At 41.4% G+C, this 17,947-nt stretch overlaps 1 protein-coding gene across 4 annotated transcripts in view; it reads right to left on the bottom strand.

Moving 5' to 3' along the window:
• The window catches only part of LOC126397419 (RNA-binding protein Musashi homolog 2-like), a 499,199-nt gene that overhangs the window by 280,714 nt on the left and 200,538 nt on the right, over positions 1–17,947 (bottom strand). The gene's annotated exons all lie outside the window — the stretch shown is intronic.

Here is a 17,947-nt window from a genome sequence, read left to right as displayed (position 1 = left end):
CTGGTGCGAGGATGGATGATCAGCCTGTCATGTCTGAGGTAGGCGATGTCTCCTTTTTCACGTGCAGCTTTCATCTTTGGTATCAGTTCTTTTCTCTTTAACCGTACAGCGTCTGTGTAGTCCTCATTGATAAATATTTTAGTCCCCTTAAGGTTCTTGGCTCTTTGCATGACTGCAGCCTTGTCCTTGAAACGCAGGAACTTGACAACTATGGATCTTGGTCTTTCTCTGGCAGCTTCAGGTTTACCTGTGCAGTGTGCACGCTCCACCTCAATCTCCCTCTGTAGCTGTAACTTCAGCTTCAGCATGTCTTTTACTTTCTCCTCTGAATCCGCCCAAGATTCACCTGGTGCTTCAGGTATTCCGTCAATCACGATGTTGTTCCTCCTTGATTGACCCTCCAGGTATTCTTGCTTGTCCAGGATGACCTGTAGACTTTCACATAACTTCATAATGTCTGTTTGAATTATGTTGCAATGATCTGACTGTTTTGCTTGAGTGATCTTCAGTTCATCAACATCTTTCTGTGTGAATTGTATGCTTGATTTCAGATCCTGCACTTCTTTCGTGATTGCATCCAACCTGGAGTTAGTCGAGTCCAAAATGTCCTTAACAAAGTTTTTAAAGATGTCTTGTTGTTGCTGTAATAGAGCAGTGAACATGTCTTTCTGCTGATTCAACAAGTCATTTACCTGAGTAAGCGATACATACTCCTCATCAGTGTTTTTCTGCTGCTTTGGTCCCATTTTCGCGTACCTGGTCAGGCAGGCAAAGGTAACACGTAGCCATGCAGTGACAGTGGGAAACAACTGCGGGAAGCAGCCGGGGTAGAAACCGCCAGCTCGAGTTAGCCCGTTTGCTAGCTCGGCTCAGCTTTCTCAGCCATGCTGAGAAAGCAAGTCGTGCCAAGCAAGATTGGCAAATAATTGTTACAGTATGTTTCCTGTTGACCAAGTACAACAGAGGGCTGCTATTTACAAAAACACATTGGTGAAATAGTACATGGCAGTTATATCTAACTTCTGTAATTAAAATAAACTTTTAAAAAGTTAGTTTTTCTTCTCTATAATGTAGGCTGCTCAACCAAGCAGACAATGCCCCTCATTTTTAAAATGAACATACGACAGAAAACCTGGCGCACAGTCATTTCCTCACAAAGCTCGGCATTAATCAATGTGGATGTGAGTGCAGGTTAAGATCAAATCTCACGTCAGGTCTCAGCTCGTGTACGCAGGTTTGAGTCAGTGTGGACTGGCTGTGCAGCAGTAAATCTGGCTGAGGTGGAGAATTATTATTAGACCCTATTCTGACTGACATCTAAGTATTTATAGCCACATATTTATCACTTAAAAATGACACCACATGGACAGCGCTCTCTATCATAGCTGGCAGTTTAGTTGCATGGCTCTGTGGGACTGGCTCCTGGCTTACCTAAGTATGAACACCGATTATGCCCGGCTCTATCTGGAACTTTTCTTTTTTACACACTGACAAACCAAAACATTTTTATATCACTTATCATTTGTGTAGCAAAAGAGTATCTGCACACTTGGATCAATGCAAGTATCTTTAATGAACCTTTTGGTCAGAGGACCTTCATCAGAGAAGCTTGGTTCATTAAAGATACTTGCATTGATCCAAGTGTGCAGATACACAAGTTTGACACATGGTTTTCTGGCACCGTGGCATATTCTGGTCATGAGTGCGGTAATTTGCCCCTAGTATATCACTTATAATTAAAACATCACTAAAAAGAAATGAATAAACCCTGCAACAGTGTAATTATTTAAATACTGGTAGCCTAGCTGATCAAATTTGTACCGCTGTCCGAGTCAGAAACACGTCTGTGTCCGCTCCGCCACCAGTTATGTCCGAAAGGGAAGCAGACCCGATATGCACAGCCTCACTCTGCTCGGTCTGGGCCAATTAAAAGCTTTTATATGAATATTATAATGATATCAAATTATATAATATATGGGCTATATTATTAACATATGTAGGCCATAGGTCAGTAGGCTACATATCATGGATGTACGAATTAAAGATTCCAACCTTGACGCTGACTGGCCACTGCAACACTGTTGACTGCAGCAGTGTTTTCTTTCCATACTGCGTTTTTCCAACTTCCTTTGATGAAACTTTTCAGGCTGCCAAATAGAACCAGTTGGTTAAATTGGACCCAGGGTGTCAGCATTTCCATTTCTAGCTCAGAAAACTTCTTCTCGGCTGTATTACATTTCTCCATGTTGTAAACTCTAGGGGCGAGGCCTCTAAACCCAGAATATATTGGGGCAGGATATGTAAACGACAATTGTTTCAGCTGCCACATTTATCCACACTCACTCATTCCTATGTTGTGATTGGCGAGATAAATGAATCACATGTGAACCCTGTCGTTAGATGATTTCAACACTTGGATCTGCACGGGTTTGTAACATAGATTGATAAACAAGAGCCAGTGCCTCCTGACGTCAGCCATTTGTACAACCAACCCAATCACCACAAAAAAACAGTGGTGAGGGTGTGATTAGGTTTGGGCACAAAAAACACTTGATCATGGTTTGAAAAAAAGGTCATGATTTGGCTAAAAATAACCACATTTGGTAGCACAAAAGCTGCTGGAAAAGCAGAGACAGGCCAGTTGTGTGCCAGAAACACTGGTGGAAATGAGGGGTGTAATGATACATTTATCTGGATCGATATATCAATTCAATGGCTGAAAGTCCTGAGGGTTAACTTACACCATGTGTTTTTTCATGTGTGTTAGTGGAATCAGTATAAAGTAAACTTACTGCACTTAAGTTGTTAGAGTTATTTACATAATTATTGTGTTGTTTGTAATCTTTTCTGTCCAAAAGCATAAAAGAAAGGGGTGGTAGCTTCTTCTGTAACAGACTGTGTTAAATGGGTATATAGTACTGCCTCATATCGATCACAGTCCCCTAAATCACATTGAATTGAAATCGTATAGTGGAAAACTTTGTAATATTGTCAAATAGTGTTTTGTTGTCCAAAAAAGCGACATGATATCATATCTTGATGAAACTAGTGACTCAAAACCCTAGTGGAATTGCAGCAAAGGATCACAAAACTTTTGTTGTTGTTTTTTGTCTCTAACAGTGGTCTGCAGTGATCTACTTCTTGGCAGGTATCTCTTCTAGGTGACACACCATCCACCATCCCCTCCATCTCCCTATGACAAGGTCACTGCATATAGGCTAGTGCATCACTTTAGAAACACTGATATCATACATCTGAAACTTACAAAAGTAATGTATTCCTGGCTTGCAAAGATGTACAATACCAATCTTTTCTTGCAGCAACTGGGTTGGTACAACAGTGCCACTAATTTCCTTGTATTTTACAAAGGAACACCCTAAAATGCTCACTCCATACCTGAACAGCCATGTTTTTATGCTGCCATTTTTCTGTCACTTTGCCAGTAGATGTATAAGGACAAATGTTAGCTGCCATATAAGCTTCCAAATCCTTTGTAATCCAATCCATAAATGTTATATGAGTGCATTTAAAACTGACACTCCAACTGGTATAATACAATTTGGATCATAATATGAGGGATTTTAATGTGCAGCATTTGTCAGCTATCAAAACAAAATGAGATGACTAATGGAGCTCCATGCCGGTCAAACCTTTGGAGCCCAGATCGTAGGGTCATTGGCAATAATAATAATGATAATAATAATACTAACAATAATAATGATATGCCAAAAAGGGCAGTGTGGAAAACCAGGGATATGATGGACATATGCAGTGCAGCCTTTAGAATGTGGACAATATCACATTTCTGGTCATGTATGATATTATTATTATTATTATTATTATTATTATTATTATTATTATTATTATATAGGTCCATTTCTGAAAATGTTTCTCACATTTTATTGATCACTTGCTGTCCAAAAATTTCAACTGGTTCCTCCTAAAATATTCATACTCCAATCCATACCTGCTTCTTACTTTCAGGACAAGACTGCCACTGGGATACTCTTTATCTTTAAGAAGATGGGTTGAGGGAGAGAGATGAGGGCAGAAATAAAAATTAAAGTGTGCTTGAGCTGTGTTGCTCTGCTGTCAGTCTTTTTAACACAAAGCGGAGTCACAGCTCACCCAGCTCAGACAAATGGCCTTCCTGTCACGCAATGTGAGAAACCCCACAGTCATTTACAGTGGATCGTTTATCTCACCAGGCCCCCTGTGAGTGTGTTTGTATGTGTTGTGTGTGCTGGATGTTCCTCACAGCCTCTAGAAATAGAGACACAGATACATACCCTGGTGACATGTGTTGACTTAGCACAGTACAGCTTAGAGCAGAGCTCATGTCTTCCAAGTCAGAACAAAACAGCTCAATAAGGAGTCCCTTCCTCAAACAAAGACGGACTCGCAACACATTACAACATGTCTTTTCTTGTAATTATGCTGCATTTTTGTCAGATGGTTGGAGTTAGGTAGTCTTTAAACATTTCTGATACTTTTTTTTTTTTTCTACTTCATTCGATACCCATTACATGAATAGAAGCATTTGGTTATGTAAAATACCACCAGACACCACAGGCATGTAGTAAAGCCATGCTTTAGAACATTTGATAGCATCATGGCATGCTGCACTGCCAACTCTCTAAGTACAGTGTGCTCCACTTTACCACACCAGAGAAGGTGGGGATTATAGCTGCTGCAGTAGTGGGCAAATAACAAGTTGAACATATGAACACGTGGTGATTGGCTGTGAGTAAAGCCATATAAATAGTCATGTTTTTCTGCATCTAATAGGGATGAGCAGAGACGCCATTATCTGTATCTGTATTTGTATCTGCTCAACCAGCAAAATTATCTGTATTTCTATTCGGATAAAAAACGGAAGTGGGCGTGGCTTATGCCGGAAGTTGTGTTACATTGTATTTTCTAACTTTATATTCATTGGCAATGCAATTTCTGAGCATTCAAATCATCACATTGATTTAATATTGGCATATAATAAGTTCTGAAATACTGCATATTTCCATATCCTCATACTTTATTGTCCATTGTATCATCTCTGTATTTCGCTGCGCATTACTTTTTATTTGTGTTTGTGTATTTTGCATTGTTTCTGTTATTGTATTTTTTGTATTGTATCTTGTGAAGCACTTTGTGAGTCCTCTCTGTGAGAAGTGCTATATAAATAAAATTTACTTACTTACTTACTTCACTTTTAAATAATAATAATAATAATGATAATAATACTACTACTAATAATAATAATGATCTGTTTTGCATTGGTAATAGTTTACATAAGACATAGTTTATATAAGAATGCACACACAAGCCAGCCCAGCACACACACACACAGGGCTACATTGGGCCTACTGCTCTACTATTAGACACAAAGGATGTCTTTAGTCCACTGGCTTTTGTAGTTGGGTCGCCTGGAACGCTTAGCTGAGTTCATCCGATGAACTCAGCTTAATTTTAAAAATCTAATTCATGGTGAAGGGTAGGGCTGCCACTAACGATTATTTTCATTGTTGACTAATCTGTGGATTATTTCTTTGATTAGTCGACTAATCATTCCATCGAAAAATGTGTTAAAATGTTGAAAAATGTCGGTATGTCTCACCCAAACCCCAAAATTATGTCATCTAATGTCTTGTTTCATACTCACGCCAAAGGGGTTCTCAAATTCACTCTCTTTGAGATCATTCTTTTTTTCTCAAATAACTGTAGTAATATAGTTAACACAACTATGCGATGTGAAATTTCAATTTCACTTACTTTGTCGATGTAACTATCCATCCCTAACTTCCTCTGTATCTTCCTGATCATATGTAGGGACTCAAAGAAGCGTCCTCTTTCTTTGCTTTCCACAATATCAAAGCTGCTTTGAGCATATTGTAATTCAAGTGATCTAAGAGAAAACTAGACTCCTGCTCTGGTTTCAGCCTTTGGAAAATCTAGCAGTTGTTTGTTTTTGATGTGAAACTTTTTTTTTTGCTGCTGTCTTGTTAAAGTGATTTTAAATCTTAATGGGAATATTCCTGGTAAAATAAAGGTTAAATAAAATAAATGCATAAATGACCGCTGAACTTTAGACTGAAATGAATTTTGTTCACCCTTTTTGATTAGTGGATTTACTTGCAGAGGCAAAGTTGTGCAGTACTTTCATACAGAGTTCAACTTTAGTGAACTCTGACAGGTAACGTTGTGCTGCCGACTTATTACAAACTTTGACAGTGCTGACCTTCGAGAAACAAAATGGAGGAAGCTATCACTCTGGCTTTGTCACAAATTAGCATGTCCACCTGGGTATCATATTTCCATCACTGCCGATGAGAGCTGATAGGAGCTGAAGCTGTTAAATACCTGTGACTACTGCCGAGTCATTTGTCCCAGGACTGAGTGCTGATTGCAACCTCTCCCATGAAATACAAAAGTGAGATGTTTGTGGGTGTTGGTGGTTTGTTGTCTAGTGGGAAAGGGGGTTTAGAGTCAGCACTTAACCCAATGGATAATCAGTGTGATTACATGCACTTAAAGGCACTGTATGTAAGAATGTGGCCAAAACGGTTACTGCACTCAAATTCAAAATACTGCCCCCCCTCCCCTACAGATTTGAGGTTGCTGGACAGCGGCACACTGGAGACAGATTTGTTTGCCCACAGGCAGCTGCCATGGCAGGGCCGTGTCGCCGCGTCCTTGATCTTCGGTTTTCCAGCGGACCGTTCGAGCAAGTCCAGCTTNTGACATATTAGGAGGATTTTACGACTATTTGCTTTAGATTTCTTACATATAGCTCCTTTAAGTAATGACATAAGTAATGTGATTCAATAAATATTACATAGCAAAATGTATAAGAATTTGCAAACATTACAGTAACATCCACCATGATGAGCCTTTGTTGGAATCATGCTTACAGGCTCTACTATCTGCACGTTCACCAGGACATGCTCTAAAGATACATTTGACTGCATCTTGGAAGAAGTCCTTTCTTTAGCTCCAATAGCAGCTACTTCAGTGCTTTAAATGTCAGCTGTTGGTATTTATGTTTGGTAGATGAGGCAATGTTTACAGGTTAGTGGTGAGAGACCTATAGCTGACAGCTTTGCCCGAGAGAGGAGAAAGAGGTGGCAAGCCAGCAATTACAAGCAGTGGTGATATTTGTCGGGAGGAGACCTTCTCATGCCTTTGTAGGCTTTTTAACATCACCTCACTAGATATACGTCAGTGATCAAAGCATTTGCCTACAGAAGGACAACATCTTTGTTTTCTCTCTCTAGTAGTCTTCAGTGTGTTGTGACGATTATAAAGGGGACACTGATTGTAGAAAGAACAGTAGCTGTTGAATTTTCAAATGTCCCGTTTTAATGCCGTGATCTCCACAAAATGAATCTATTTGACCTCTTTTGTAGTAGAGGCATAAATCTAAGTGTGAAATATCTCACACCCTGGACATTAGGGTTGGGCGGTATGAGCAAAATCTTATATCACGGTATGAGTAATTTCATATCACGGTAACAGTATATATCGCGGTATGGTTTTTTTCCCTGTAAATTCAATTAATGGCTTAAAATAACCATACTGTCGCATTTGATAATTTTCCTCTTTTATTTTTGAACTTGGAAAAACAGGAAAAATGCCAGTGCAGTGCAATATATTTTTAAAAAAAGAAATCACGCACAGCATCACACAAATGTGCATCTCAGTATATGAAAAGAAAAAGAAAAACCTGAGTTCTTAAACTAAGCCTCGCTTCAATCTGTGCAATATGAACTCACAGCAGCTGCAGCATAACATTATTTTAAAGAAAATATAATAATATAATAAATAATAAACCACAAAGAATGTGCAAATGTCTGGTAAACACTGAACTTCAGCTTTAACTTAAGCTATAGTGTGCGTGCAAATGTAAACACAGAGCTCCAGCTTAATAAGAAATAAAAATAACAAATGAGAAAAAGTATTTTTTACACAAGGTAACAGGTGCATAACAACAGTTAGTGCAATATAAAATCACAGCATCACCTAAATGTTCTGAAGGACACTGTCACTAGTGTGCAAATGTCTGGTAATTGCGTATATCTAGCAATTACAGATTGTGCGCAAGAAACACCAGCTGATCAACTCTCTCTGGTTTCAGTGCTGATCTGCGGCAAGTGATAATGTTACCACTTGTGCTAAAAGCACGCTCTGATGGGGCACTTGTGGCTTGAATGCACAAGTATTTCTTTGCCAGGCTTGCCACTCGTGGAAAATTGGCCTCGTGCTGCCTCCACCATTCCAGGGGGTTGGTCTCCCCATCAGCCTCCACTGTTTGAAGGTACCTGTTAAGCTCCAGTTCAATGGACTGTCTGCGTGACTGAGGGACAGTTTGGTCTTGGCGTGATGCAATCTTGAAGAAGCTGCCCAAACTCCTCTTCTTCTTAGCAGGAATCTCTGGCACCTCTGTGGCAGCTTCAGCTGGTGGTATGGAGTCTCCCCCTGCAGACTTTTCCTGTTCAGACACAAGGCTCTCTATCTCTGCAGCAGCTTTGGTCTTTATGTAGTCCACCTTCTCTGGCTTTATGTAGGTGATTTTGAAGCGAGGGTCGAGAAGGGAAGCCATATCAAGCAGATCCTGGGTGGATGGGTCAGCATATTTTTCACCCAGGTACTCCAGAATGCTTGCTTTGATTTTCTTGGTGAGATCGACGTCATCATCCTGTGGCTTAAGAACTTGCTCACTGAAAAGATGGAGCACAGGTTTTAAATATGAGACACTCACATACTGCTCGCCGGACAAGGCATCTGTGAACGCAACGAGAGGGCTCAACGCTTTGCTAACAGATTCCAGTACATCAATGTCCTGCCATGTCAGAACCAAATGCCTGGTCTTCCTGTCAGCTCGAAGGACTTGTGTCAGAGCTTTCTCCTGCTCTAGGATCCTTTCAATCATTTGTTGTCAAGAGCCCCATCTTGTTGGGGTCTCTGTTATGAGCTGGTGAGCAGGCAAGCCCAGCTCTGCCTGAGCAGTGGCCAGCTCACGCTTCCTTTTCCAGGAATTGCAGAAGGCACTCACAACTTTTTTGCATACCTCAATGGCACGTTCCACTTGTGGCTCTTTCACACTTCTTTCTGTTTACAATAAACACAGAGGAGAAATGTAAATTGTTGACAGATGCTGACAATTATTACACTTAAGGACAAGCGACAAGCATTATCATTTTGCATTTGCAATTATGTATATATTATAATTAATAATCATAACTATTATGTAAATTTTTGACTGAGGATAACTATTTATTTTTGAGGCTTAGGTGTCACTTAATTTTAACAAACTCTGTCTTTCTGAAAAGGTGTTTATTTTTATTTCTTAATTACAAAAATGTGAAATCTTTCAAACAGCTATACAACTGTTCAACAAAGAAGTCCAGGTTACATAACATGGCTTAATAATAGTGACCCCTGAAGACCAATTATTGTAAATGCCAAGGTATACAACTAGTTGGGGTAAAACAACAAGCAGAGGTATTTGTCATTGAATAATATTTAACCTCTCTAACTCCGGCCGGACACCGGCGTCCGCGCTCCCTGCCTCCTCTGTTAAATGGGATCTCACAGGCGCACTACGTCATCAAACCATGTAATGCTTGGTATCACCAGAAACAGGAAGCTGGCTTCCCGAATCCGCCATCGTTTTTCTTTTATTCCTTATGGTTTTCACACCAGAGCAGCCTAAATACACTAAGTCCAAAATCGCGATGAGCGGTGACAAGCCATGTCATGCCGTTTTTCGAGGGGAAAGGTTAAAGGATTACTCGCGATCTCTTGCACAGCGGTGAATGGACTCATAGCTGGTTTATAAAAGATGAGATCTCACTCCTACCACTATTTTTGGCTGAGATATACCGTCTAGAAAGTGGGATCATAACTTTCACGTTTCATATGGCTTTATTTGGTGATATTTTATGGTGTTTCTGTGTCATAAACAATATCAGCTATCATAATCACACCTGATTTCAATAAGGTACAATGTTTGAAGCTGGCTGAGTGTTGTTTGATCACTGATAGTACTGTTTTGAAGCAGAGTGAGCGCTCTGTCATTTGGAGCTCCACCTGGATCTTTTCATGTAAAAAACACTGTAGAATGGTCATACTTTGAGCAGTCTTCTTCAAACTTGAAACAAATGTTCATTGATAGTGTGCCTACAGCCCCACAGTGTCATTTACCTGCTCAGATGAAGCCACAGACAGTTATTCATCCTGAAACTCATTTTTTATTTTATTTTAGGCAAAATCTTAAATTTTTTACTGACTTCAGAGGCCCATTACTCTGTCTCTGTATCACCTAGAGTGTTTCTGACACTTTCACAAGAAACTTCAGAGAGTTTGCTTTCTGGCAGGACCTCATGCATGCATGTAGTCACAGCGGTTCAGATGCTACAGTCATTTTAATTTCGGTATGTCATTTTAGGCGTTTTCGCTACAAAATGGGGGTGGAGTGCAAGAGGTTGAAAATCCCACAGGATTACCAGTCACTCAATACGTTTACATGCATACTCACCGATGGCCAAATGAAGATGGTGTCCAAAACACTGTAGCCTTGTCCAGTCGTTCAGCTGGAGTGCTTTGACGTTGTTGGTGGCGTTATCTGTGGTTACGCAGACTTGATGGGCCTCCGGTAATCCCCACGACTCCAGTGCCTCCCTTAGGTTTTGGGCTATCATTTCCCCTGTGTGATCCTCCGGGAAGTAAGAGGTCTGAAGACACCTACTCTTCAGTTCCCAGTCTTTAATAAAATGGGTCGTTAGGCTCATGTAAGGCTGTGTGGTGCGGCTCGACCACATGTCTGTTGTAGCAAAACAAAGAACACTTTGAAGCTCCTTTTCAATTTTGCTACGGCACTCTCCATATACTCGTGGCAACTCCACCTCTGAAAAGTGCTTGCGGCTGGGCATTACATATCTCGGGTCGAGGGTGTTGAGTAATTCTCTGAACCCCGGCTTTTCAACGGTATAAATCGGGACCATGTCTTTGCATATGTGCATCGTGATGGCCTCCGTTATCTCCCTCCATCAACATGATTTTTTGTCATACAGGGTGCCTTTGGCGAAAGACTCTGCCAAGCTCTTTTGGACGAGAGGAGCTGCTGCAACTTTTGTTTTTGATGCAGCGGGCGCGCCACGCATCTTTTGGCTTTCATAATATTGCTTAGCATGTTTTATCTTTAAGTGGTGGAAGAGGTTACTGGTGTTTCCACCTCCAGCAGCAACAGTCATGCGACACTCTTTGCAGAGTATCGCTTTTTGTTCTTTGTCGGATTTTCTAAATCCAAAAAAGTTCCACACAACAGACGTAGCGCCCTTTTTCGGAACGAGTTCCTCCTCCTCCTCGTCATGTTGCGGGGGCCGGGCTGCCTCCGTTTCCTCGTGACTCCCTGTACTCTCCGCCTCCGCCATCACTTCAGTAAAGATGTTTCTTCTTCGTCGTGCACGTGCAACCACGCCAAGCAGTCTGTTGCAGTGCTGGCTCCCCGTGTGTCGAGGCGGTGTAACTACAGTGACTCAGAGAGATGCCGCAGACATCTGCACTTTCTCCGGTATAAACGGTATTGCAAAATCTCTACCGGTAGACACTTTATACCGTCACACGGTATTATACCGTCATACCGCCCAACCCTACTGGACATATAAGATAATCTCCATGACCAGACACTACCAGGGCAGAGTGAGAAAACGAAGGTGATGATATTGTAACCCTAGTTCTATCAGGCACAGGTGGGACTTTTTGGGTAATACTCTAATCACAGGCACACATTCGCATACTATGCATATGTGTAGTCGCCCAATAGGGAATATGTGTGGATCCCCACAGTATATACAGAGGTGGATTCTTAGACTTTGACTTAGATTTAGACTTTATTTTCCCCTTGCACCATCTCCATTCCCCAATGTCGACCGCAGAACAGAACAAGACACACATTTGGAAACACATTAGAAAACAGAAAAACAAATCAGTGTCCACACTTTTGTTCAGGGCCGCTCTGAGAGCAGGGATCAGGCTTTTCCCAAGGCGAGCCCTTCTGCACCTCAGTACTCTGTATCTGCGTCCTGAGGGGAGAGGGGTGACGTGGGTGTTTAGTGGATGTGTGATGTCCTGTTCTATTGAGGCTGCAATACGTGTTATGGCCCTGTTGTTTAAATCTGTTAGGTTCCCACTGTCAGACATCCTACTTCCTCCTCAGCGAGCAGCAGAGCCCCTAGGTAGAGGGCTCTACCTTTGCTAATATTGTAATTAGGGTTATAATATTGTAACCTTTGTTCTATCTCACACAGACTCCGCCCTCTACTGAATTCTTTGGATACAGTGGGTGGAGTCCAATAATTGAACACCCTGTCCGACATAATATCGACCCAGCCACACTGATCCTGACCGGCTGAAGGTTAGTTGCAGTTGTCTGCCTGCTTCTTTATAACGTAGGCAGCCTCAGCCGGGAAGTATATGGAACCCCAGCCAACCCAGGTGGTGAGCAACCAAACTGGTTGAGCTTTGACCTAACTTTGCAGGAGTCTAAAGACAAGCAATAGACACCCTGCACACCACATTTCCTGGGTCATCAAGCATGGAATATGTTTGTGTATTATGCCCATGGGGGAGTGAGGTGCAACACAGCTACACACAGCCCTTTCCACCTGTTCTGTGTCATTCCAGTGAGCACAGGCCCCAAAAAGGAGCCAGATGTTGTAGCGTAACTTAAGGCTTATACGAACAAAATGTATTATTGCAATTACTAATTGGGATTAATTAAACTAATTGGACACCAGACAAGCAATTAAGCCTGCCAATTAAGGTTCAGGGGGGCAGCCTAGGCTTTACCTGCCCCACACTACAAAATACCAAATAATCAGGTCAAACAGCACTTTTAAACAAGTTATTATTTCATACTTTATTTTCATTAGTGTCAGGACACCAGGAACCCATTCAACATTAAAAAAAAAACTATGAAAAAACTACTATAAACTATTTCATGATGAAGACCACATATATGGAAGTCCCAAAAAAGTCTCAATAGGAGTCCTTTTTCTCCATGTCCATGTGCAGGGGTGGGGGTTTCAGTCAGTCTCAGAGAGGTTGAGGGGGGAAAATCCAGTTTGAGCAATGGGATGGAAAGGGGAATGGAGATGGTGAGCTTATTGTTTGAGTGTGAGTTGAATGAGTGCAGACAGGTTTGAGGAGAGCCTTTGACCATCATGAATGTTCCAAAGAGTCACCAGATTATTCAACATTTCCAACAGTGATCCAGGGTCAGACATCAGAGGAACAAAAAGGTAAATAAATTCATCAAACCCACTCTTGATGATCTCCAGCACTGTAGTACAACTCAGCGGTTTCCTAGCTCCCAAATCCTCTGTTCCACTACAACAACAATCACAATGGATTACCTTCATGATCAAACTTTCATTCTCCAAGATCCTCCAAAGAAGGGAGAACTCACCTCAAGGAGCTTGCGATGATCCATCAAGAAGAGAATGAATTGTACTCAGACAATGCTTTGTGTGGCTCAGATCTCCTCTTCTCATGCCACTCTCCTCTACACTGGCTCTGTCCTCCTCTCACACCTCACAAGTGTAAGCAGCCAGTAATCATTATCTACTCTTCTGTTTTGACCACACTCCACATTTACTGTCACACCCACTGCTCTGCTGTCACAGCCGCTCACCAAATCTTCCTCTGCTCAGAAAAAATAGTAGCAGCCAGCTGTTTTCAGGCTGTCTGCTACAAAGTGTCCAAGAGATACAACCATATCAACGTGTACGACGTAGACCCAGATGTGGCCGTACATATGTCCTCTACACTCACCCCGCTGAACAAGGCCACTGACTCTGCCACACCACATGTGGAGTATGTGCAGACCACAGCGGGAGGGACCCTGCCACCTGCCTGTAGGCTTGGTAGATGTATTCACTAAGCTATCCTGCCAGGTGTTTCTTAGATAGGGCCTTACCTGCCACACCATTACAAAAGCACACAAAGTTCTGTTCAGTGCTTCTGATGGAGGCTCTGCATTCGACACAACATTAACATACAGGGCAGCGATGAGATGGTGTCATCATCTCTTTGAGCCTTGGTATGAGGATGTGAAAGAGTGACTCCAGTTCCTGAAAACCTGACTCTGAATCAAAATGTGGTGATAAAAACAGCTCAGACAGCCCTACATGCTGACTCCAGTTGCAAATTCTGTTGTAAATGCCTGACACAATGGCTTTGTCTATCTAACTACAACACATCTTACACAACTCATCACACTAAAACTAAAATGTGATATTGTATAGGTGTTAATGGTGAGCCTTTTTTAATATGGTTGATCTAGAAATGCAAACCAGTTCAACAGAGCCTCAAGTGGGAGGTATATTCAAATACATAGGACACATGTTAAATCTTGTATGTCCCCTACGTCCTGCAAAGAAACTGTTAACTTGTTCTCAAAATTTCTGTGACTCAGTGTTTTATTTTTCAATCAATCAATCAATTAACTATTCATTTGTCACATAGAACCATACCAGGTACAACTCCAGTAAAATGTGACCCCCATCAACTTGCGCACTGCAATTTAGTCCTTTTTACATCTTCTTACATTGGTTGTTGCTGCTTTCAAGTTGTCCATGTTTCTAGATGGCTCTGGTAACAAGATAGCCATGTGGTTGCTCCTCCAGCACAGGCAGTGCTGCACTGCAGCCACCTCTGAGTGGCATATAGCAGTGATCCACAGCAGGAACAGGACAACATCTCATATTACCACTGACTCACTAGTCCTTATTCACTGAAAAAACAAACCTCCTGTTCCTCTCTTGCCAGAGTCCTCTGCTCTGTCAGATCAGCATATAGATAAAAAAAAGAGCTTGAATTGTGCTGTCCAGAATGTAGCCAAGTTTCAGTGAATCAGTGGACATTACAGTTCCTGATATCTTGTTGGTTACTGATGCAGTACAGAGGTTGTCAATGTACAATGGTACGATGGTACCTTGTACAATGGCTAGCAAGATGCTAGTTCAGCTGGTGCCATCGCTGTCATCATTTCATCTTTTTTTTTTACTGATGTTTACATTTGAAACCTCAATCTGGCAAGTAGCAGCTAACTAGCTAAAAGTCAGCAGAAGGAGAGTTTACAGACTGGTGGGTTGATTTTCTCATTCCGATGAGTGACTCACAGCCCCACGGCACCACCTTCCAAAGCCTTCCACAAAAAAATAGTACAAAAATATCCAAAATAGACACAAAAGCTTAAATTTAACACAAATGTAACAGTGCTGACAGAGAGACAACTGGAAACCTCCACGCTTACATCACTTTTTTAAAACACCTTTGCAAGCTGGTTGAAAGGTTATAGGAAAGTGGCACATGCAGTGGAGTATGTGATAACGAACTCTATGACCTTACACACTGATGACATTTAGCATCAAATCAGCCTCACATGGAATGATGGGATACAGAAAGATACAGGATGGGGTAGCCCTCACCTACACTAACAAATTCCTTTGGGGACACCCTGCATTACTGTAGCATGTTATGTTTTATACAAAAACTGAATGTGTGTCCTGCATTATCAATTCATCATATGTTAATAATATTTCTGGACAAAACATTGCAACCACAAGCAATGTGTGTTTATGTCTATGTTCAGCCTGCTCAAATGAGACAGCAGCTGTCTTTGAAAGCAGAGATGAAGAGTATACACACAATCTTGCTGGCCTACATATACAAACCCTAAAGTAAATTGCAGTTAAGCATAAAAAAGAGACACACACTCAGAATTAACACTGCTCTTGTAATTCTTCAACATCCACAATGCAATATTTACCCAAATATGCACGAACTGGAAACATATGCATGTAATCTCCACAAAAGCACAAAGAAAGCACTGATGCCAGTGGGGCTGAATAACTTTTGATCATGTACAGGGTAGTATAGTCATAGTATGGCTCAGGGGACCTTTTTATTGAATCACTGAGTGAATTGTAAACCAGCCAAATGGTCCTCACTCCAGTGGTCTGGGGCCTTTCCTGGTTTACCCAAGGATAGAAATCCACATGATCCTACACATGCACATAAAAACAGGCTCAGAAGCCTTTGATTGTGAATAAGCATTGTGCTGGCCTGCAGGTAAAAGACTCTATAAAATGATTTATACACAGCAGAGTGCTAATGTCATTACTGGGCTCATAAAAAGATGTGCCTGCAGCAAACACACACATCATCCTTAAGACCGAGGTCCACCCTGCTTTACAAATGGCACTCATGGGAGCAGCTCTCTGCAAACACAGATTGTGGAAATTTCCAGGTGAATGATATTTTGCAAATAAATAGAGAGTATTTTTTTTTTCTTTCCCACAGACCAGCCATTGCTCATTATTAGTGAAAATGGATGTCCTTGAGCAAAAACTGATCTGATGGTTATAGTGTCAGATAAAGAAAAAGTGATTTGGTGGCTGGATGTCTATTGCTGCTTGGCCTCACTCTCCGCAAGCACACTCTGATTTAACTACATTAAACAGTCAATCAATGCTAATTCCTGCTGCTTACTGAGGTAGTTAAATGCAGTCACTTTCCCTGCCAACCTGAATGTTGCTCATTTGAGAGGGAAGAGGATTGGAGGTCACTGTGGTACAGAACATTTGCAAACAAGACTGAAACCTTAAGCTCTCCCAATTGCCCCTACAGTCTGAAATATCCATTCAACTCCACGGTAATGTTAGATCAAATGAAGAGCATGCCAATGACTTAGCTTTAGAAATTCAGACTTGGGTTTTTGCTATATAGAAGAAGTCCTGGGGTCATTAAAATCCAGGACAGGGTAATGCTACCAAATTTGAATTCATTTGAGAATCTTGTTTTATTTATTGAAAAGAAAAAAGGAGAGTTGTAGAGAAACATGTTGATTTTGTTCAAGGTAAGGCCTTGAAAAGAGTATGATTTTGGTATCGGCAGCAGCATCAAAACAATGCCCAGTGGTCATGTAGGATCAGTGTGCCTAAACTTCTGGTCTATATAGCCCTGTTTCAACTTTAGGAACTTGACAACCTGCCACTAAGTTTAGACACCGCTCTGTGGATGATACTACGTGCAAGTTCCAGGTACTCTAGGGGGGTGCTGGCAGCTTTGTCAATCATTAGTCAAGCAGATATGTTTTAATGTTGCATCATTTGCCACAATTTACCCTGTTATCTTGTGCATATGTTCATATACAAAACAGCACAGATGTAGTCAGTCCCAAAGTTGCCTTTTTAATATCACATGTATTTCTGAAACATCCTGGACCCCATTTCCGAAAAACATCTTAAGGCTGAGATAAATTTAGTCCTGTTATAAGTCAGGGATTTCACATCAGGGACCTGGCCTGGGATCCGAGTACACTTGACCCGAAAGTCCAGTTAATTTGATTTGTGTGAACTCCGTGTTAGGGTGTGACTTGAAAAGGTTGTCTGGAGGACAGTTCATGTGTACTCAAATATGGTACACATCAGGTGTGAAAACCAACTGTACCTCAACACCTAAGTGGCCTGCTTTTTAAATCAAGGAGTTTTTAACCAGTTATAGAGGCATCATTATTAAACTGAGACTGTATAAATCATTCTCAGTTTAATATTGACGCCTTTATATCAGACAGCAGCACAACCTGCCACGGACAGACCCAGATCCAGCTTTGCCGCCGCCTGCAACCTGCAGTCAGAGCTCCATGCCTGACAGCAGCAGCTCCACCTCCGGTCACAACATATTCTCACTCTGACCTTGTCACATATCAGTGTTTGGTCACAGACTTTCCATGTCGAGATATGACATGCAATACCCTGGTGTGTTGTTTGTTTACGTTCTGGGAAGTCGTGTCAACTTCTGCCTGTTACATGCATTGTGTGTTTTCACAATACACTTCCACCTCCTCAAAAAAACTCAAATTTTAACTTTTTTTAAACTTTTTTTT

This window comes from Epinephelus moara, chromosome 2, assembly GCF_006386435.1.
Source record: "Epinephelus moara isolate mb chromosome 2, YSFRI_EMoa_1.0, whole genome shotgun sequence".
Lineage (NCBI taxonomy): Eukaryota > Metazoa > Chordata > Actinopteri > Perciformes > Serranidae > Epinephelus > Epinephelus moara.
This window is presented reverse-complemented; position numbering and strand designations above follow the sequence as displayed.